Source organism: Mixophyes fleayi, chromosome 2 (assembly GCF_038048845.1).
Source record: "Mixophyes fleayi isolate aMixFle1 chromosome 2, aMixFle1.hap1, whole genome shotgun sequence".
Taxonomy (NCBI): Eukaryota; Metazoa; Chordata; class Amphibia; order Anura; family Limnodynastidae; genus Mixophyes; species Mixophyes fleayi.
The window spans coordinates 67,524,780-67,547,974 of record NC_134403.1 but is presented as its reverse complement, the minus strand read 5'-3'; the positions used below and the strand labels follow the sequence as shown (position 1 = coordinate 67,547,974).

General features: G+C 46.2%; 1 pseudogene; it reads right to left on the bottom strand.

Moving 5' to 3' along the window:
- The window catches only part of LOC142139824 (remodeling and spacing factor 1-like), a 63,823-nt pseudogene extending 45,505 nt beyond the window's left edge, over positions 1-18,318 (bottom strand).
- Between the last annotated feature and the right edge of the window lie 4,877 nt (positions 18,319-23,195).

Below are 23,195 nucleotides of genomic sequence, written 5' to 3'. Positions count from 1 at the left end.
GAGCTCACAAGAAGATGCCTCAGTGATAGTTGCAGAACTAGCACTCATAGAGAAAGGAGAAGGCCTGATTTTTCCTTGCCACTGCGTGTGTAGAATGGCATGTTAGCAATTTTATTTTTTTCTGCAGTTAACTTTGCCTGGATTACAGATCTTTTTAGCTTTACCAACGTAAAAGGTGTTTTTTTTACATTTTTGCTTCCCTGACTTAAAAACACTATGCACTTTAACATCTGCTTTAGCAGATGACGTAGATGGATTACTATCATCATGACTGGTTCCAGCAGCTGCTTGGTGCTCCTGGTCTACTGTGTACTGCTGTGAATCCATTTTGATAACACAGTACAATGTGACTGCAGATTTTGAAGAACACTGACAGCCCTATTATTAGACTGTAGACTGGCATCAACACTGGGACCTCTCCTGTTTCTGTGTGATCTATAGCTCAGTAGAATGCCACTGGAGACTTTTAAGAAAACTTCCACCCCTCCTCTTTCTGTTTTGCATGTGACGTTGCCCAGCTGCAGTAGAGCCAAGAACCGTGCTACCCTTTCTGTGTCTCTCTGTGAAATGGCGCCGAATTGCCGTGGAGGACGCTACTTATAGAATCCAACAATGACGTTTTGCCTCGTTTTCATTTCCAAGGGTGTGTGAAAGTTCCGAGCCCGAGATTCTCTAATATAAAGTGGTCCAGTTCTATCAACCTATAAATCTGGTTTGTGATAATAAGAAAAACATTGCACAATATACTAGCCACAGCAGTATTAGCAGCTGGATGTGCATAAAGTATAGATGTGTGAATATACAGACAAACAATGTTCAGAAAGTCATCTGCTGAGAAACACCGGCATAAGGGAGGATATGCCTATCCATTGGCATCCAGCAGGAAAAACCCTTTTACTGAAATAGAAACGCACAGGCTGGGGTTGGCATAATTAACGGTCACAGTTTTATTTAGAATCAACGACAAATGAAACTAAGCAGGTTGCAAGGTTCTTTACCATTTTCCAATTCCTCACAATTTATGGGGCATGTTTTGCCCACCAAGTGGGCACCACAAGTCCCCTGGAGCCCGCATCTGGTGCCCACACGTTCTTGCTCTCACCGTGGTCCTCAGCAAGTTTCCGACAACTCACCCAAAAAGAAGATGATATCCATAGATACTGTAAGTGCCTTTTGCGGTGTATACAGAGGCTCCAATTAGTAATACTTTAATTAATATACCAATTAAGTGATGTCTCCGATGGAGAAAAGGCTACAACTGAATAAGTAGGAGTGATCAAATCAGAAGCTGTAAAGTCACATTTCCAGCGTGGTAGTCTGTATAGCGGAATCAATAGCAGGCATGATTTAACTTAGCACAATATATATAGTATTAAAATCACAATCTCTTAGATAGGAAAATCATTGATCACTTGGAAATCTAATATGTAAGCAAATATATTTCAGTGCAGACACGTGGTTTTGTTCTAAAACGTCTTTGTGTTTTGGTTTTGTTATTGGTTATGCCCAAAAGTCATGGGTTTTGGACTGGATTTAATAAAAGTTTGTGAAAAATAGGTAAAATTATGTGATTTTTAGCTGTTTTTGCTCCTATCTTTTTATTTATAGCATTAACATTCATTTCCAGTGAGCTGTTTTAACGAAAAATTTTGGAACTTTGCTATTGTTCCATTTGCTTCTCCGATAAAAATAACCAGTCTATAAAGTTCCTTATCTGCATCACATAGCATAAATTGTCAGCCTTCATATCTCCATCTATACATGTATTCTTTGCCAGTGCCAAATTCTGTCCTCTTTATTTCTCAGAATGTGGATTTGCGCAATACCTTTTCCCCCGGGTTGTGCAAGGTGAGCATTCCAGTCCCACCACCACTGCATTTTCAGGTCACCTCTGGGCCCTGTCCCACAGAGGCACAGGCACCTCAAGCTCCAAACACCAATGGCCTTCTGGCATCTAACCAAGGAGACCCGCCCATTCAGGGCATCCTGACCCAATTGTACTAGGTCAGATTCTACACTTGAGCTTAGCCAAAAGGACGAATCGAGATTGACATTTTGATCTCCAACTGGACATGGTAACTGGATGTAGATATACATGGTAACTGGCAAATATATCATAGTTCCCTTTTTTGATTCACAAGGGCAGCATTACAGCACAGATCTACCTTGCTCATAGCATAAACAACCAGTTATAACTAAAACAAGGTATTTGAAACATCTGCTCTTGGCTATCAATGAATTCTGTATAGTATGGGTGCAGATCACCTTCATCTATTTACTTTTATAAATTGTCTAGCTCTATTCATTGCCTGTCACTGTACCATCAGTGTCTATGATGATGCCCTATTATGTTTCCAATTTATTGTTTGCGTAGTCTCTGAAGTTTTGTTTGTATGAGTGCGGGACACCTTCGTCTATCATAAACTCCACCTTGTGAAGATGGGACTCCCAGTCCTCATTGTAAATAACTATGTCATCAAGGTAAGCGGTGGGATATTCCCAGTGAGGCTTTAGAAGTTTGTCCATTGCCTGCTGGAACATGGCTTGTTCCCCATGCATTTCAAATTGCAACACTCTGTACTGGAACAGCCTGTCACAGGCACTAGGAGTTGCTTACCCGAGTTTCACCAGATGGAACTCTGCTAGAGAGGCGGGGTTATGGCACGCACCTCAAAGCAGGCAGGTGAATGATTGGAGCGACACAACAGCAGGAGAGTAGAGAAAGTCTGAGGAAGTCAGCGACTTGCAGCTATGGTTAGAGGAAGCAGGGTAGTCGGTGGTCTGCGTTCAGCAAGTTGTACCACCGCTATGGTGAGGAGTCTGGTCCAGAAGTAGGTAGGTAATAGGAGAGTCAGTGATCTGCGTATAGCAAGTTGTACCACCGCTGTGATAGGAGGACTTGTCCAGGTGCGGGTAGGTAGCAGGGAAGTCAGTGGTCTGCGTGCAGCAAGTTGTACCACTGCTGTGAGAAGGAATGAGGACTTGTCCAGGTGCAGGAGAGTGAAGTTGAAAGGCAAACTGTGGCTGTATGGAAACAGCGCGAGTAGAGCAATGTCTTGTGAGGCAGAGATGGAAGGCACAATGAATAGTCTGTATGGAGTAGATGCCTTGCAGGGAGGAGAAGCTGGTCACGGCAGATATGCACAATAACGCTAAGTAGTAGCGTGAGGAGATATCGTAGCTTGAGTGAAAGCTTGTCCTAAATGAAGCAATGCAGTAACACAGTCTATATGGGTACTTGTACACTGTGCAGCAAATAACAATGGATACAACTGGTATGCGAGCAATAGGCAATAGTCAATAGTCAGTAGAGCATACCCAGTTGTGTAGATCCGGAATCAGCTGAGAAGTGAAGCGTTGTAGCGGTATGGGAACCGCCGCTGAGTTGAGCAGGGAGCAGCGTGGAAGCTGAAGCACGAGTAGAGCTGGAAGCAGTTTGGAAACTGTACACACGAGTAGAGCTGGAAGCAGTTTGGAAACTGCACACAGGAGTAGAGCTGGAAGCAGTTTGGAAACTGCACACAGGAGTAGAGCTGGAAGCAGTTTGGAAACTGCACACAGGAGTAGAGCTGGAAGCAGTTTGGAAACTGCACACAGGAGTAGAGCTGGAAGCAGTTTGTAAACTGCACACACCTATAGAAGTTCACTGGGAGTGAGACTTCAAGATCAGGCCACTACCTAAGGCTGCAGGTGCCTTAAGTAGGGAGGGGTGATTGATCCATCAATCACATTAGTGGTCAGGTGTAGTTGTTAAAGAGACCTGCGCATGCCCAGTGCGACAGGATGGCGGACGGCCGCGGTTCCACACAGGTGTGAGCGGGAAAGATGGAGAACCACGTACCAGAGTGGAGGCACTCACACTCCAGTGAGTGACAGTACCCCCCCTTTTAAAGGTGGGCACAGAACACTTGGAACCGGGTTTAGCCGGAAATTTTTGTTAGAATTTTTTAAGCAGGGCTGGAGCGTTGAGGTCCTCAGCGCGAATCCAGGAGCGTTCTTCTGGACCGAAGCCCTTCCAATGAACGAGGAATCGGAGAGTTCCTCGCGAAATTTTAGCATCCAGGATCTGAGAGATCTCGAACTCCTCTTCTTGATGAATCTGTACTGGTTTAGGTACAGAAGGAGGAGCAGAAAAACAATTGATAACAAGAGGTTTGAGCAGAGAGACATGGAAGGCATTGGAGATCCGGAGGTTCTTTGGTAATAGTAGTTAGAAGCATACCGGATTTATGACTTGAGTGATCTTGTATGGTCCGATGAAGCGTGGCGCAAACTTCATGGACGGAAACTTCAAGCGGATGTTTTTTTGTAGAAAGCCATACACGGTCTCCAAGCTTGAGTGGTGGAATGGCTCGCCTCTTTTTTTCTGCGAAGAATTTGTATCTGGCTGATGCTTTCCTCAGGGATGATCTCACCTGAGACCAGATGGTTTTAAAGTTTTGACAAAGTCTCTCCACCGCAGGGACTTGGGTGGGAGGGAGGGCAGGAAACTCTGGGAGAGACAGATGGTGACCGTAAACCACGAAAAAAAGGAGTTTTTGTTGAAGACTCATGGTACATGTTATTGTGGGCAAACTCAGCCCACGGGAGTAAATCTACCCAATTATCTTGATTGGCTGAGGAAAAGATTCTTATGAAGGTCTCGAGATCTTGATTGACCCTTTCGGTCTGGCCGTTTGATTGGGGATGGTAAGACGATGATAGAGACAGTCGGATACCCAAGTTCTTAAAAAGGGCTCGCCAGAATCTGGAGACGAACTGCACTCCTCTATCGGACACAATCTCGGACGGACAGGCGTGAATTCGAAAAATCTCTTTAATAAAATGGTCAGCCAAGGTAGAAGATGATGGTAATCCGGTGAGAGGGATGAAGTGAACCATCTTGGAGAATCTATCCACCACTACCCAGATGGTATTACATCTCTTGCTAAGAGGAAGTTCGGTGACAAAGTCCATACTTATGTGGGTCCAAGGTTTGGTAGGGATAGGTAGTGGTTGGAGCAATCCCGCTGGTGTTCTGCGGGAAGACTTAAATTGAGAGCAGATCTCACAAGCGGCCACAAATTCTCTGACATCCTTTCTGATAGAAGGCCACCAATAACTCCGGGAAAGGATCTCAAAAGTCTTTCGTTCACCAGAATGTCCAGAGAAGCGTGAAGAATGGTACCATGACAATATTCTCTTGCGTAGAGATGGCGGAACAAGAGTTCTCCCAAAAGGTAGCACATTGGTGGACGAAGTGGCCATCCAGTATAGGATGATCGGAAGAATCCAAGATGTCAAAAGGAGGAGCAAATGCCCGGGATAAAGCATCTGCTTTCCTGTTCTTTGAAGCAGGTTTGAACGTTATAATGAGTTTGAAGCGAGAAAAGAAAAGTGACCACCTCGCCTGTCGAGGGTTTAGACATTGGGCTGTTTGTAAATAGAGGAGATTTTTGTGGTCGGTGAAGATGGTAACCGGATAATGAGCCCCCTACAGTAGATCTCTCCAGTCCTCCAATGTGACTTTTATTGCCAACAGTTCTTTGTCACCGATGGTGTAGTTCTTTTCCGCGGGTAGAAGACCCCGGGAGTAGAAGGCACAAGGATGGAATTTCTGTTGCTCAGATCTTTGGGAGAGAATAGCTCCTAGTCCAACATTGGAGGCGTCCACCTCGAGAAAGAAGGGAAGGTTTACGTCAGGCTGCCGAAGAACAGGGGCAGTAGAAAATGCTTCTTTAAGGCTTTGGAAAGCGTGAAGGGCCTCGGAGGACCAGTGTTTAGTATTGGCGCCCTTCTTGGTCAGGGCCACAATAGGAGAAGCAATAGATGAGAAGTTCAGGATAAAACGTCTGTAATAATTTGCAAACCCCAGGAAGCGTTGTATAGCCCTGAGGGTAGTTGGCTGGGGCCAAAGTAGAACGGCATTAACTTTGTCTGGGTCCATCTCCAGACCTACTCCGGACACGATGTATCCCAAGAATGGAATTTGGGATAATTCGAAGGAGCATTTTTCTAATTTGCAGAATAGGAGGTTCTTCCGCAATCTGGAGAGAACTTCTGCCACATGTTGATGGTGGGAGACAAGATCTTGAGAGAAGATTAAAATGTCGTCCAGATAAACTACAACGCACACGTATAATAGGTCCCGGAAGATCTCGTTCACAAATCCTTGGAAGACAGCTGGGGCATTACACAGTCCAAAGGGCATAACTAGGTATTCGTAATGCCCATCCCTGGTGTTGAATGCTGTCTTCCATTCGTCGCCTGACTTGATCCGGATTAGGTTGTAAGCGCCACGGAGATCAAGTTTGGTAAAAATCCGAGCACCTTTTATACGATCAAAGAGTTCGGTGATAAGAGGAATCGGGTACCGATTTTTTACGGTTATGGCATTGAGCCCCCGATAATCAATGCAGGGTCTTAAGGTCCCATCTTTCTTTTTCACGAAAAAGAAGCCCGCTCCAGCGGGAGAGCTGGAAGGTCGAATGAATCCGCGATGAAAGTTGTCCTTGATATACTCTGACATAGCATGTGTCTCTGGTAGCGAGAGAGGGTATACACGGCCCCTAGGAGGGTTTTTGCCAGGTAGTAACTCTATGGGACAATCCCATGCCGATGAGGTGGCAGGCATTCAGATTGCGCCTTATCGAACACGTCAGCGAACGGGGCATACTGTGGAGGAAGGCCCGGAGGACCAGGTGTTATAGATGATCTGTTGATTTTGAGTGGTACCACTCGGGTTAGGCATCTATGATGACAATCCGGGCCCCAGGATGTGACTTGGGGAGTACTCCAATCAACTTGTGGTGAATGAAGCTGAAGCCATGGAAGGCCAAGAACGATGGGACTAGTAGTAGCAGGAAGGACCAGCAAAAAGATTTTCTCTCGGTGTAAGGCTCCAATTTGAAGGGTCAAAGGAGTCGTACAGTGGGTGATAAGTCCATTAATGATGCGAGAGCCTTCTATAGCGGTGACCGCTATGGCGGTTTTTAATGGGGCCACTGGTAGGGACCACTGGTTAACAAGAGCACTGGAGATAAAGTTGCCGGCAGCGCCGGAATCCAGAAGTGCTTGAGAGATAAAAGATTTGGTGGCTGAGAAGATGGTAACATCAAATGCACACACTTTGGAATCCATAGAAGATGGAGAGGAGTCCAGGGACCCTAACCTTACCTCTCCAGAACTGGTTAGGGCCTGGCATTTCCCGACTTCTCAGGGCATGAGTTCAGGCTGTGAGTAGGGTCAGCACAATAGATGCAGAGTTTATTTTGTATTCGTCGATCCCTCTCTCTAGATGTTAACTTAGAACGTCCTACCTCCATGGGTTCCACTGGAGGAGGAAGGTGACGAACTTGAGGTGATGGGTGAGTGAACCCCTTAGAGGTGCTTGTTCTTTCAGACTCCCTCTCACGGAATCTCATGTCTACCCTATGACATAGGGAAATTAGATCGTCCAAGGAGGAGGGTAACTCTTGTGTGGTCAGTGCGTCTTTGATCTTATCCGTCAGACCCTGCCAGAAGGCAGCTATCAGGGCCTCGGTGTTCCACTGTAGTTCAGAGGCGAGTATCCGAAACTGAATGACGTACTGGGCCACAGAGAGTGATCCTTGGCGTAGTCGGAGAATGCTGGAAGCCGCAGAGACAACGCGGCCAGGTTCATCGAAAATTTTGCTGAACGTGGAAATGAAGAGTGCACTATCCTCCAATAGGGGGTCATTTCTATCCCACAGAAGGGAAGGCCCACGCAAGAGCCTGTCCGGAAAACAGAGAAATGAGGTAGGCAATCTTGGCACGGTGAGTGGCAAAATGGTGAGGTTGAAGCCCGAAATGGAGAGAGCACTGATTCAAAAAACCTCTACACGTCTTGGGATCTCCATCATATTTTGAGGGAGTAGGCAGGTGTAGCGTGGAAGCAGTAGACACCTGGGATGGCACTGGGGAAGGAGAAGGCGCTTGAGGTTCAACAGTCGCTGAAACAGTTTGTAGAGGAACTCCTCGGGTGGCCAGAGTCTGGAAACACTGGAACAGATGTTGCTGCCGAACATCCTGTTGTTCTACCCGAGTGATCAGATGCTGCAGCATCTCCTTAGCTGTTGGTTCCAATCCTGGGTCTGTCATGGCCTGATCTTACTGTCACGGGCACTAGGAGTTGCTTACCCGAGTTTCACCAGATGGAACTCTGCTAGAGAGGCGGGGTTATGGCACGCACCTCAAAGCAGGCAGGTGAATGATTGGAGCGACACAACAGCAGTAGAGTAGAGAAAGTCTGAGGAAGTCAGCGACTTGCAGCTATGGTTAGAGGAAAGTCAGCGACTTGGAGCAGTAAACTGGAGGCTGAAGATAATGTAGACACGAGGAGTGGACGTTGATAGGTGATGGTAGGTAGAGGAGGAGTCAGTGGTCTGCATACAGCAAGTTGTACCACTGCAGTGATGAGAAGAATAGTACTGGTGCAGGTAGGAAGCAGGGTAGTCGGTGATCTGCGTTCAGCAAGTTGTACCACCGCTATGGTGAGGAGTCTGGTCCAGGTGTAGGTAGGTAATAGGAGAGTCAGTGGTCTGCGTATAGCAAGTTGTACCACTGCTGTGATAGGAGGACTTGTCCAGGTGCGGGTAGGTAGCAGGGAAGTCAGTGGTCTGCGTGCAGCAAGTTGTACCACTTCTGTGAGAAGGAATGAGGACTTGTCCAGGTGCAGGAGAGTGAAGTTGAAAGGCAAACTGTGGCTGTATGGAAACAGCGCGAGTAGAGCAATGTCTTGTGAGGCAGAGATGGAAGGCACAATGAATAGTCTGTATGGAGTAGATGCCTTGCAGGGAGGAGAAGCTGGTCACGGCAGATATGCACAATAACGCTAAGTAGTAGCGTGAGGAGATCTCGTAGCTTGAGTGAAAGCTTGTCCTAAATGAAGCAATGCAGTAACACAGTCTATATGGGTACTTGTACCCTGTGCAGCAAACAACAATGGATACAACTGGTATGCGAGCAATAGTCAATAGTCAGTAGAGCATACCCAGTTGTGTAGATCCGGAATCAGCTGAGAAGTGAAGCGTTGTAGCGGTATGGGAACGGCCGGTGAGTTGAGCAGGGAGCAGCGTGGAAGCTGAAGCACGAGTAGAGCTGGAAGCAGTTTGGAAACTGTACACAGGAGTAGAGCTGGAAGCAGTTTGGAAACTGCACACAGGAGTAGAGCTGGAAGCAGTTTGGAAACTGCACACAGGAGTAGAGCTGGAAGCAGTTTGGAAACTGCACACAGGAGTAGAGCTGGAAGCAGTTTGGAAACTGCACACAGGAGTGTGACCTGTTGCTACTGCCGGTGTTATAAACTCAGTTGCTGCATGGCGGGAACTGAAATATTGGTGGTCTGTTTGGAAAAGAGTTAAATTAACAGTGTTTATGACTATTAAATAGGACTTCTTCCACCCAACCAGCCCCAATATTTAATGAATATCATTCACATTTAATAAAAAGACCCGTTGCCCCCACCCAGCCTCAAGATTAAATTAATACCATTCACATTTACTAAATACACACAGATATGCACTGTAAAGGATAAGCGCTGACAACTGTCTTTTTTGTTTTGTATACATTTACTATATAGACCTATTTTGCCCAACAGTTAATAGCATTCACATTTTACATTTCCCTCAATGATCCCCAACATTAATTTATTAGCTACCATATTATAAGAATACCCCCCAGCCCCATATGTTATTAATAACCCCACCAGCACACATATAACCCTTATACCCCCAACAGAACCACTTGGTCTTCAGTTGTTAGGTTCCGGCAGAGAAGTGTGACTGCATCATCAGTCCATGCAGCATTGATGAGTATCAGTCGCATCAGTAATGTGGCTTCAAATTGTTTGCTTGGTGATTAGTTAGTTTCATCACTGGGTGCAGCAACCATGTTGGAATCAGCTGTTTAATGTGTTCAATCATTGCATCTTAGACACAGCTGTCAATCATTCATTAGGTTTCTGCTATTGGATAATGCTGTAAAAAGCTTCCTTTTTCTATTTCCTCTGTTGGTTGAAGTTTATATCCGTTAGTATGTGCTTGTGTCTATAGTTCTCTGGATATTTTGTATTTTGACCTTGGCTTGGATTTTTGTTTTTGCTCATACACTGCTTGCTCCAACCTTTAGCTTGAATTTAGACATTGATGGAACTCAGTCTGCTCTGACTTTGATTTGGATTTGACCTCTGGTGTACACCATTATTTCTGGACGTGTGCTTGACACTGGTGTTAGATCTCATTACCTGCTTCATTTGCTCATGACACTGGTGCTAGCAGGGACATGCTCCCTGTGGCTCCACACTATGTGCTGGTCAGTGTCACTATCAACACAAACAGGCAGACAGAGTACCCTTTCCAGCTGCTCTGATTGTGAGACACAGTCAGAGCAGTGTGAATTGCCAAATACATAAAGGGCTCCAGAGAATCAGGAGCTGCATATTGCACCAATAGTTCTGAAAGGCCCAAATGAAACTGACTGCAGAGAGTTGGATTATTCCATTCACAATCTGAGGCTCACCTGCAAAATTCAGTACAATATTCTTCAGCAGAACGACGTCCCTGTTTCAAAGATCTAAGTTTAGACTCTGCAGTAGTGACTTTGTCAGGATCATCATACAGGAGACCCAAGGCTTGGAAAAAGGAATCTACAGATAACAATTCGGGACTGTGAGGGCACAATCCAAATGCCAAGGTTTGTGGATCTCCTTGCAACAGTGAGAAAACAAAACCCACTCTCTGCTGTTCAGAACCAGAAGACCGAGGACGTAGCTTGAAATATAATTTGCAACTTTCCCTAAAGTTGTGGAAATCCCTTCGGTTGCCAGAAAATCTGTCTGGAAGATGAAGCTTGGGTTCCTGAACTTCAACTTCCTGAGAAGAGGTAATCCTGGAGGCTTGTTCGTGAACAGACAATCTGGTAGAAATGTCTTGAACAATCTGATATTGAGCATGCAGTTGATTAGCCAGCACTTGAACAAGGGAAAGAGGAGTAGGATCCATGGGAGTAAATCCCAAATATGTGGGCCAGTTTTAATGTCACGAATCACCCTACAAGTTGAGTTATCAGAACCTGTTGTTGACGAGAGCTTCACCTATAGCAACCCCCTTTTCCATAGAACCAGATATGTTCGCCGGTACTCGGTTGTCCCCAGGACTTATTCTCAAGTATTATTATTATTATTATTATTTATTCATTTATAAGGCACCACAAGGATTCGCAGCGCCGAACACAGTACAAACAATGGACAGTACAGGGAATAACAGTATAGAACAATAAATGAGTAATACCAAGACTTCAGAGGCTGCAGGCAAAGCAAATATATTGAAGTTGGAGCAGAAGAGAAGGTAGAGAGACAGGAGGGAGAAGGGCCCTGCTCATAAGTGCTTACATCCTAAAGGGAGGGGGAACAGACGGCCGGCACAAAGGGAGTCAGAGGAGGGGAGCAAGCGCACCCCTCTTCATAGGAGGAGCCATGAGATGAGAGTGAGCATGGAGAGAGGGCTAAGTGGAAGGCTGATAGGCTTTGAGGAAGAGATGAGTTTTGAGTGCCCGTTTGAAGGAGCACAAGTTAGGGGTCAAACAGAGTGGGAGGTCATTCCAGTGCAGGGGGGCAGCTCAGGAGAAGTCTTGAATTCTGGAGTGGAATGAGGTGATCAGAGTGGAGGAGAGGCGACAGTCATTTGTCGAACGCAAGGACCGGGCGGGAGGGTGGATGGAGAGGAGGTTGGAGATATAGGGAGCAGTAGAGTGGGAGAGGGCCTTGTAGGTGAGGGTAAGAAGTTTGAAAAGGATTCGGTAGGGTAAGGGGAGCCAGTGTAGGGCAAGGCAGAGAGGGGAGGCAGAAGAGGAGCGACAAGAAAGGAAGATAAGCCTCGCAGTCGCATTGAGTATAGAACAAAGGGGGGCGAAGCGAGAGCGTAGGAGGCCGGTCAGGAGAAGGTTACAGTAGTCCAGCCGGGAAAGTAGTGATAACTCAACTCTTGTAGGTAGGCACCACAGAGGACTAGACAGTGGGATGCTGAACAGGGATAATCCTGGACCAGATAAAAGCAGAAACACTGGGTTAGCAACAGGGTGCAATACCAACCTCCACCAGTATAACAGATTGGCAGTGTGGAGTAGAGGTGTAGTACCAGCCCTGGCCTGAGTGAGATGGAGCTAGAGAGCAGCAAGGTGACAGGGAAAATGCTGGAGCAAGATAGAGCTGTAAATTTGTACTGTGAAACACTGCAGACACTGATGGAGTGAATAGCTGGCACCACGATCCTGCAGATGGGAGGAGATCTCTCAGATGAAAAGGCAGAGTCAGAATCCAAGTAGAAGTCAGGGCCCCGAGCAAACAAGCAAGGTCAGTATTCAGGCAGAGGTCAGGGTTACGAGCAAACAAGCAAGGTCGGTATCCAGGCAGAGGTCAGAATGGGTATCAATCAGGAAACTGGCAGACAAATCACAGAACCAGGAGTACAGAGAAGCAAACGTGTGAACGCTATAACCGGCAAAGGCAGAATGAAGCCGACAGGTATTTAAACCAGTAGTAGCAAACCAGGGCAGGTGTCAGATAGAGCTGCAGGTGAGAGGGTTGTAGGTGATCACACTAAGGCTAAAAATAACACTGCAGCAGCCAAAAAGAAAACAGCAGTTACCTGCTGTTCCTAACAGTTGAAATTTATATTTTTGCCTGCGGCCACATTCCTCAAGCACTGAGCAACAGAGAATGGGAATAGTAATCTCACTCCTCCAGGGAGATCCCCAAACTTGGTCTTTCAGTTTCCCTACTGATAACCCCTTGCAGTCGGTGAATGCGTTCTTTAATGCATTAGGTCTCTTGTATGATGACCCAGACTGTGTGGCTTCTGCTGAGTCCCACCTGTGATCCTTAAAGCAAGGCCGGCGCTCCGCTAAAGAATACTCAGCTGAGTTCTGGTGATGGTCCACTGACAGCGAGTGGAATGACCCTGCATTGCATAGTCAGTTCAGCCTAGGTTTGTCCAACCAGATTAAGGACTCTTTGGTTCAATATACTTCATCCACTTCTCTGGAAGGACTTATGCAGCTGGCTATCAAGATTGCTAGACCCAACAAGGAGTGAAGAGCTGAGAGAGAAACTCCTTCATCCGTTACACCTCTTTTCTCATCTCCCCCTACAATGGAACCTATGGAGCCTATGCAGTTAGAGGTTTATCGTCTGTCTCAGGAGGAGAGAACAAGGTCACCTTCTCTGCTCCTGTCCTAACAAGTTGGGAAAAGGGTAGACCTAGAGAACGAGGAATAAGTTTGCCTAGGTCTGCAGATCATATCTTCCAAAAATGCTCTTTTGGTTCCAGCTTCCATTTCTTTGGGTGCACATTCCATCACCATCTCTGCCTTCCTGGACAGTGGTGCTGCTGGGAACTTTTTGGACACTGAATTTGCCAGTACCGTGGGAATAACTCCCATAAAGATTGTTCCAGTCATTACTGCATGTGGGCTTGATGGTGGCCCATTACCTGGAGGCAAAATTTTCTCTTAAACACCTCCTTTGTAACTCACTGTAGGGGCTCTGCATTCTGAGTATTTGTCTTTCTATATCATCAAGTGTCCTTCTGTTCCTTTAATCCTGGGGCACCCCTGGCTCCAGCTTCATAACCCAGTCATTAATTGGCACAAAGGAGAGATTGTTCAGTGGGCTTCTACTTGTTCATCATCTTGTTTGTCTCTGCCCGTTCAGTTGATCCAACCTCTGCCGGACCAGTTATCTGGACGTAACCCTTCCAATGGACCAGGAACTGAACCTGACCTTGAACTTTCCTTGAGTACAGAATTTTTTTAACGATGAACTCGCGGTCTCCATTTACAAGCAGAGGTCAAAGTTTTTTAGAGGAAGATTGAGTAAACTTGCTAGGGGTAACAGCCTTTTTCAAAAGAGAACAATGGAAAGTACAGGGAATTTTTAAAGAAGGTGGTAGTTTGAGTCGGAATGCCACTGGATTCACTTTCCTTTCAATCAAAAATGGTCCGATGAATCGGGGACCAAGTTTCTTGCAGGGTTGCCTCAATTTGATGTTTCGTGTGGACAACCATACACAATCTCCTGCTTTTAATACACACAGTGACGATCGACGAAGGTTTTAGACCTGAGAGAGGATTAACACAGTGCGGAATGTACTTTCTTCCAAACGGATTTAATCGGGATACAACAGTAGGCGTCCTGGAATCTCCAAGGGTAATGGCAGAAGAGGGAGAGTTCGCTTTCGGGTGGAAACCAAGATTGCAGAAGAACGGGGAGGTACGTGTTGCAGCATGGCAAGAATTGTTATAGGCAAACTCTGCCCAAGATAAGAGAGAGGACCAGTTGTCACGGAACTTGGAAACGTAGATGCGTAGAAATTTTTCCAGGGATTGGTTGGTTCTTTCCGTCTGACCATTCGACTGAGGGTGGTAGGCTGAGGACAAACTAACTTTGTTTCTGAGGGAATTGCAGAAAGATTTCCAAAATTGTGCAATGAACTGGGACCCTCGGTCCGAGACGATGTCTTCTGGAAGGCCATGGAGACGGAAGATATGGGTAATGAATAAGGTGCCCAAACTTCTGGCATCTGGCAATTTGAGTAAGGGTATAAAGTGTGCCATCTTGCTGAATCGATCAACGACTACCCAAATGGTGTTATGACCCGAGGACAAAGGGAGGTCGACAATAAAGTCCATGGAAAGATGGGTCCAAGGCCTGTTTGGAATTGGCAAGGGTGGAAGTTGCCCCAGAGGACGGATTCTGGATGATTTGTTCCTGGCACATTCTGGGCAGGCGCGGACATAGTTTTCCGCATCAGAAGACAAGGTGGGTCACCACAGCCAGCGGGAAAGTATTTCTATGGTCCTCTGGATACCGGGATGACCTGCTGAACGATTGTCATGGTATTCGATGAGGACCGACTCCCTCAGATGAACTGGGACAAACAATTTATCAGCGGGTGTCTGAGCTGGAGCAATTTTCTGGAAGTGCCGGAGTGTAGCCCCAAGATCCTGAGTTAGACCGACATGAATGGACGTCGAGGAAATTATTGGTTTGCGGGTCAGGAGGCTGAGGATGGGATGCCATAAAACTCTGAGACAAAGAATCAGCCTTGGTATTTTTTGATCCTGGACGGTATGTGATGAGGAAGTTGAACCGGGTGAAAAACAAAGCCCAGCGGGCCTGACAAGGATTTAGAGTTTTGGCGGTCTGAATATACTGAAGGTTTTTGTGGTCAGTTAAGATGGTAATAATGTGAGATGCTTCTTCTAACCAATGCCGCCATTCTTCGAGGGCCCACTTGGTGACCAATACCTCTCGATTCCCAACATCGTAGTTACCGTATTTCCCCATGTATAAGGCGCTGCCATGTACAAGACGCACCTTAATTTTGGCCCCGAAATTTGAAAAAAAATATTACGGTAGCTGTCAAAAAAGGCAGGGAGAGTGTAATGGCCGGCTGCTCTGATTGCGATCAGAGCAGCCGGGCAGCACACTCTCCCTGCAATCGCCACCGCTCCCCCCCCCCTCCGCGCTGCCACTGTGCCTCTGTCCCCCTCCTCCTGGATCCCCGCTGCCACTGTGCCTGTCCCCCTCCTCCTGGATCCCCGCTGCCCCTCTGCCTGTCCCCTTCCTCCTGGATCCCCGCTGCCACTCTGCCTGTCCCCGTCCTCCTGGATCCCCTACCACTGCCCCTGTAATGCTGCCCCACTCCCCCTTGATCCCCCCGCTGCCCCGCTCCCCCTGCTGCCCCTCTAATGCTACACCCCCCCTGCATCTCTGCTACCCCTGTATAAGACGCACTCAGGTTTTGGACACAAAATTTTTGGGGAAAAGGTGCGTCTTATACATGGGGAAATACGGTGATTCGGCAGATGAGAATTTCCTGGACAGATATGCACATGGGTGCAATTTTTTGCTCTGAGGATCTCTTTGAGAGAGAATGGCGCCTCCTCCTACATCTGAGGTGTCTACTTCAACAATGAACGGAAGCTCAGGGTCTGGGTGCCTGAGAATAGGTGCAGATGTGAAGGCGGCTTTAGGGGAAGAAAAGCTCGCCAACGCCTCTGAAGACCAATTAGCCGGGTCTGCACCCTTCCGGGTAAGAGCAGTAATAGGTGCCACCAAGGAAGAAAACAATCGATAGTAGTTGGAGAAGCCAAGGAACCTTTGGATCACCTTGAGGTTAGTAGGAAGAACCCAGTCTTGGATTGCTTGGACCTTACTGGGGTCCATGGAGAAGCCAGACGAGGAGATGATGTATCCTAAGAAGGCCACCCTGGGAACTTCGAACTTGCACATCTCCAATTTCGCATAAAGGTGGTGTTGACGTAACTTCCCCAGAACTTCCCGAACCTGTTGGTGGTGCTGGGACAAGGACTGAGAATAAATTAAAATATCATCTAAATAAACCACCACGGTCTAAACCACCACGGTCTTCCCAAGAATTCTCACAAGATGTCATTGATTAGATCTTGGAAGACTGCCGGGGCGTTACACAATCCAAACGGCATCACCAAATATTCAAAATGCCCAGAGAGGGTATTAAAGGCCGTCTTCTATTCGTCTCCCTGTCTGATGCCGATGAGATTATAAGCACCCCGCAGGTCAATTTTAGAGAAAATGGTGGCAGACTTGAGCTGGCCGGACAAAACAGAACTCAAGGGCAGCGGGTAAGTATTTTTGACCGTGATTTTATTCAGGCCACGATAGTCGATGCAGGGTCTCAGACTGCCGTCTTTTTTGGCCACGAAGAAACATCCAGCACCTACAGGAGATTTGGAGGGACGGATGAATCCTTTCTTTAGGTTCTCCTCCACATACTGTTCCATAGCTTGCATTTCTGGGGCAGACAAAGAATACAGACGCCCTTTGGGCAATTTTGAACCCGGTACAAGATCGATAGCGCAGTCATAGTCCTGATGAGGTGCAAGAGAGTCAGCCTTCTGTTTACAGAACACATCACTGAAGTCCTGGTACGGTGCAGGCAACAATTCCGGACTAGGCTGCAGAGTTCTGAGAGGCAGGGTCAAACAAGAAGTAGAGCACTTTGGACTCCAATGGATGATCTCACCTCTTTTACAATCAATAAGGGGATTATGACTTTGCAGCCATGGATACCCCAGAATCAAAGGAGCGGAGGGACAGGTGATCAGGAAGAATGTGAGTTCTTCAGTATGAAGAGCGCCTACTAATAAGCGAACCAATGGAGTCTTGGCGAGTATTCGGCCCCCAACCAGGGGATTACCATCCAATCCGCAAGCGGTAATGCTAGATTCCAGTTTGACTTCAGGAATTCCAAGAGTTTGAGCCAAGAGAATGTCCAGAAAGTTACCTACTGCACCGCTATCGAGGAAGGCCGACAACTCAGTGGAACGATGTCTGAAGGCTAAACGTGCAGGGACTAACAGAGAGTTTTCTGAAGTGATTACTTGAAGACCCAAACGCACCTCTTCACCAGCGTTTAGGTCTAAGCGTTTCCCGACTTGCTGGGACAGGAACGAACTAGGTGGCCCGATTGGCTAAAATACAAGCAGAGACCTAGAGAGCATCATCTGGAACGTTCCTCTGGAGGTAAACGGTAAGCGCCCAACTGCATGGGTTCAGGGGAATCCAGAAGAGTAGGACTGGACTTGGGTGGTGAGCAAGGAAGTATAGATGTTTCCCGTTCAGTTTTTCTCTCTCTGATTCGACGATCAATTTTGATGACAAGCTGCATCAAGTCTTCAAGCAAGGGAGTTACAAGATACTGAACTAGGGAGTGCTTAATTTGCTCAGTGAGCTCCAAGCGGAACTGACTCCGGAGCGCCGGATCATTCCAGGCACTGTCAGTTGCCGGAATTCTGAGCAATACTCCGCCGCAGAACGACGTCCTTGCCTTAATGCCCGAGGATGAGACTCAGCTGAGGCTACTCTGTCTGGGTTGTCATATAGCAGACCCAAGGCCGGAAGAAGGCATCCACGGTTTGTAAGGAAGGACTCGTTGGTGGAAGGGAGAAGGCTCAGGACTGGGGATCACCCTGGAGTAGAAACATTACAATCCCGACTCTTTGCTGTTCAGAGCCAGAGCAGTGTGGTCTCAGGCGAAAGTATAAACTGCAACTCTCCTTAAAGTTGCAGAAGGCGGACCTGTTTCCCGAGAATCGATCAGGCAAATTCAACTTCGGCTCTGGAGAGATGCCAGAGGAGGCTTGCTGAGGCTGCAGGTTCCTAGAGGCCTCTTCTTGTGCTGACAAGCAATGAGATAGACCTTGTACCACTTGAAAAATAGCCTGGATCTGATTAGCCAGGACCTGGGCTGGAGAAAGGTTCAGGTCACTGTTGTCCATGGCGGAATTACCTACAATCTTCACTGGCCGGTTATAATGTTATGGCCACCAGTGCAGCATAAACTCATAGAACAGATAGAAGAGGTCTTCACCTTTAGCAGCCGCCTTTCCCGTAGAGACTGGTTATGCTCACAGGTACTCGGATGCCCCCAGGTCTTATGCTAAGAGTAGTATGAGTTTATGCTAAAACGGCAGAGCACAAGTACAGGAGGTAGCGCATGGTATAGTGGTAGGCCAGGGGTCAGCAGACTGAACAGAGCACCAGAGAGGATGTCAGGTACAGGCGAAAGGGTCAAGGTCACAGGCACAGGTTCAGAATCCAGGGACAGGCGATAGGTCAGGGTCACTAGAACAGGTTCAGAATCCAGGGACAGGCGATAGGTCAGAGTCATTAGCTCAGATTCAGAATCCAAGGACAGGCAAAAGGTCATACACGGTTCCACACCAAGCAATAGAACAGGAGCAGGCAGCAGTACTGGAGACAGGACGCTATAACCGGCAGTGAGGCTCAGTCCTCACTGCCTTAAATAATACCAACAGCCAATCAGGGCAAAGCCCTGATAGTAGCCCCAGGACCTGACTAAGCAATGATGGCAGTGGGGGCCAATGAGATCTAATGCGCCCAGGCTGCACTAATGAGAAAAGCTGCAGCCTAATTAGAATCAGCCAAGTATGGCTGTGTCTGAACAGAACTGTGCGCGCACGCCCGGCTGTTTGGTAGCTGGCTGGGCGCGGTGGCAGGGAGCCTGAAGCGTCACGGTTGTCTAGGCAACAACCTAGACTGTCTGAAACCAGAAGTGACGCCCTGGTCGTCACGAGCAATGCAGGAAGAGTCGCAGCGGCCGCGGGCACCGCCGCAACTGCTGACACATGGACATCATGAATATATTGTGTAGAAGATCCTTGATTCTAAGTTTAACAAAGTCCAGGGACCAACCCATTTTTTGGTTGATTGGAAAGGCTATGGCCCAGAAGAACACTCTTGGGTCCCTCAAAGATGCCTGCACGATGATAAACTTCTTAGAGAATTCTTTAAACAGTTCCCTGGGAAACCTGGATATAGGGGTTCCTTGACCACTTCTCAAGGAGGGGGGGTACTGTCACAAGCCGCGGCGGTGCCAAGCCTCCGCAATTCGCTTCTGCCTCTGGGTTGCGTCCCGGCCGTTGTCATGATGACTGGGAAGTCATTTCCGGTTTTCGTCCCAGCCCTCCCTATGGCAACAGACGAGGCGCTCTGTAACTCACCGCCGCGACCTTCCCTCTCACTCAATCCCCTTGACCATGTCCTCTCCCAGCACCTCCATTCCCTTTCCCAATGATTACCGATATTTAGCTGACCTTTTCAACTTGTCCCTCTCCACTATCCCTATAGCTTCCATCTTCAAACATGCGCATATCTCTCCTATCCTCAAGAAACCATCTCTTAACTCTACATCTTTTTTTAAATTACCGCCTGTTTTTCTACTTCCATTTGCTTTAACAGTACTTGAGAGGCTTGTGTACAACAGATTAACCCACTCACTCCCCTATCACTCACTCTTTGACCCTCTGCAATCGACCTTCCAAAGGGTTGTTCCTTCATCCTCTTTGACCTATCTGCTGCTTTCAATACAGTCAAACACCCTCTTCCCCAAAAACTTTTCACTCCATTGGCCTTTTCAGCACTGTGCTCTCCTGGTCCACCTCCTACTTTTCTGAACATTCCTTCAGTGTCTCTACATCTGGCACATCGTCCCCTCCACTCCAATGGAGTCCCTCAAACACTGTTCCTGACCATTTCTATCTTTAAAACTGTTCTCTTGGTGAACTAATACATGCCTTCAGCCTCCACTTCTAAGCAGATAACCTTCCTCTACAGCCCGGACCTTTCTCTTTATCTTCCTCCCAGTATCACTACCTCTATCTAGTCTCACTCACCATTGACAACATCATGCACTCCCCAATCCTACATGCCTGCTGCATTGGTTTAATCCTCGACTCACACTCTCCTTCATAATACACTCTTTTCTCACTCAGGATGTTTCCAAGATCCTTTTCCAGTCTCTCATTATCTCCCACCTTGACTACTGCAACTCCTTCCTATCTTGCCTTCCCCTCCTATCTTTCTAAACACTCCTTCAGGGTCTCCCCTTCCACTCCAAAGCCCTCACCAACACCAGGCACAGGTATGACAGTCCCCTCCATCTTCACATCTTCATCATCAGAAGCATTCATATATGCCTCCGTTCTGCTATACGGTGATTTTTATGAAAAGGAAATGAGTGACAAAAATTGCTCTGACCCTTTTAAAAGCTAAGTGGAGCTAAGTTTCTAAAACATGGGAACATAAACATTAGCAGGGGTGAAGGAGCCGGAATTTAAATTAAAGATGAGTTTGTATTTACCTACTGTGTATTAGCCTGACGTAGAAAGTAAAGGGGTGCTACAAGTGTATTAATCTGAACCCTTAATCCGGCCATGGTTGGGGATCCTGAGAGAGGGAACACATGCCCCCTATTGTCTCCATTAATCTGGTTCTGGTCTTCTTAGATCTGTCTCTCACCTGTACCTCAACTTCTCTCTATTGTCATCTCTCACTCCTCCTCCAAGACTACTCCCGTGTTCCTCCCCTCTTATGGAACTCTATCCCCTCTCCTGAAAAGACTCTCCCCTAACCTTCAGTCTCTTAAGCATTCTCAAAACCAACCTCTCCACTATAGCCTACTCTACCCCCACCTGATAGTAGTACCTATGTGGACTAGCATCTACCATCCCATACCTGTAGCTCCTATTGTCTCAGAAGTATGCTCTCCCTCTGGATTATAAGATCTCATTAGCAGGGCCCTCTCTACTTTCTGTCTCATTTCTGCACCTTCTCCACCAACCTAATATGTCCTTTTTCTGTTTCTATTTTTATTCTAATTTTTTGTATTGTTTTTTTGTATGATTTGTTATACTGGCTGTCCAGAGCTGTATTTTGTGCGCCTTATAAATAAACAGTGATTGTAATATGGGTTTTTTGTGATTTTATTTATGTAGATAATAAGAAAGTACACTTTTTGTAACTAGATGGACCATTATGTCAAATAAACATTTGACCATATTTGTTGACACTAATTTTATCTAATTTAATTTTAATATATATTTCTAGTGATTATTTATGAAAAAACATTGAGGTTAATCCATTTTGCACAACACATACTATTTATGACCTGTTAAATGGGTTCTTCACTTGTGGATAATCCCTATCCATAATTACTGTTTCCCCACATGTAGTACACCATTGGCATATACACCATTATCTTAAATAAGACAGCAGCAGATTCCCCAAATCACTTTGGGTATAAGCAACTGTGGTTTAAACCTTTGGTCTCACAAGAGTTTTTGCACATGGAATACACAAGTGATGTAGCTGTGATAACAGAGTTGCGACTTAAACTGCATTCCAGAAATTATGGAAATTCTCTTACTATACTATAATGTAAACTTCATTTTCTAACAATGTTAGATTGAAAAGCATGTAGCTTCTGCTGAATATTGTTTTATCAGCATTTTTCACTTGCATACAATGGCATGCAGACTTCAATTCAGATGCAGAAGTCAAAACACATAAGAAAGAATATTACACTGCACTGCACCGGCTTGTACTTAAAGGTAAATACAAGTTTGTAATGACAGGCTATGCTTAAGTAGTTTCCCACAAAACCAGTCATCCTTTTGAGATGGGATATCCGTAACATGAAATACTCCAGGAATAGCGAAATGGTTACTATTACTAGATTTGTAGAATGAAGCAAATTCTAATGGACAAAAAAAACAACTATTTATTATTGTATGTGTGCAATAAGAGGGAAGATAGGCAATCTGCCCATTGCTGCTGTTTTGATTTAAGAGGTTAGTAGTATTATTTTTGGATCTAAACCAGCCTGTACAATAATTGCACATTGCAAACGTACATTAAACTGCTTACAACGAGCAAAAGGAAAAATTTTGCATTTCTCAAATATAATATAAAGTTTACCTATTGTTGTCTTAAGCAGTTGGAGTTTCTGTCCTGCAAACTATAGTAATATATTTAAATATTATATATTTGGGGCACAAATGGGTGGTCTTGTTTGTGAGATGCTGGACCCCTAATATATTTTGTTGTGGGTTGAAGTTGATTATGTTAAATATATAAAATTGTTCCAAAATCATGAAAAGGGGGAAAATCAAGTATACATTTTTGATTGTGCTACATGACTTAACATATAATGAGGTTGCAAGATGAACATATATTTCCACCCTATGTAAAAAGTCCATTAAAAGTACTCATAAAAATGGGACAGTCCATTTCACGGCTGCCATCAGAAATTGCTGGGCCCAGTATAATTGAACAGGCTGGGCCCTACCCCTTCTGGTCCATCAATACCACCCCACTGCCGTCTGGTGAATGCAGAGATGTAAGGAGGAACTATTGCACCAGGAACAACAGAATGCCCTCCAGATCTCCCCACGTGTCCATTACACGTCAATCAGACCTCCTCACATGCCAACAGACCTATACACATGCCTTTACATGCCAGTCATAGCTCCCCATATGCCATCAGTCCTTCCCATATCATTTACATGCCCGCCAGACCTTCCCACATGACAACTTCGCACATAATATATGTACTGTTGAGCCTGCATTTTTCATCAAGATGGAAAAAGGCACAGTACCAGAAACCCCTGTAGTTAGTAAATTAGTTATTCCAGAATTTGAGCAAAACTTCCCTTATCCCTATCAGCAGTAACATAATGAAGGAAGCTGTTCTCTGGTTGTCTTAACTAGTCATAGAGGAGCAGAATGGCAAGAACAAGGTAGGAAGAGGAAGAAAAATATTTCACCAGAATTACAGAAGTGCTACATAGAAAAT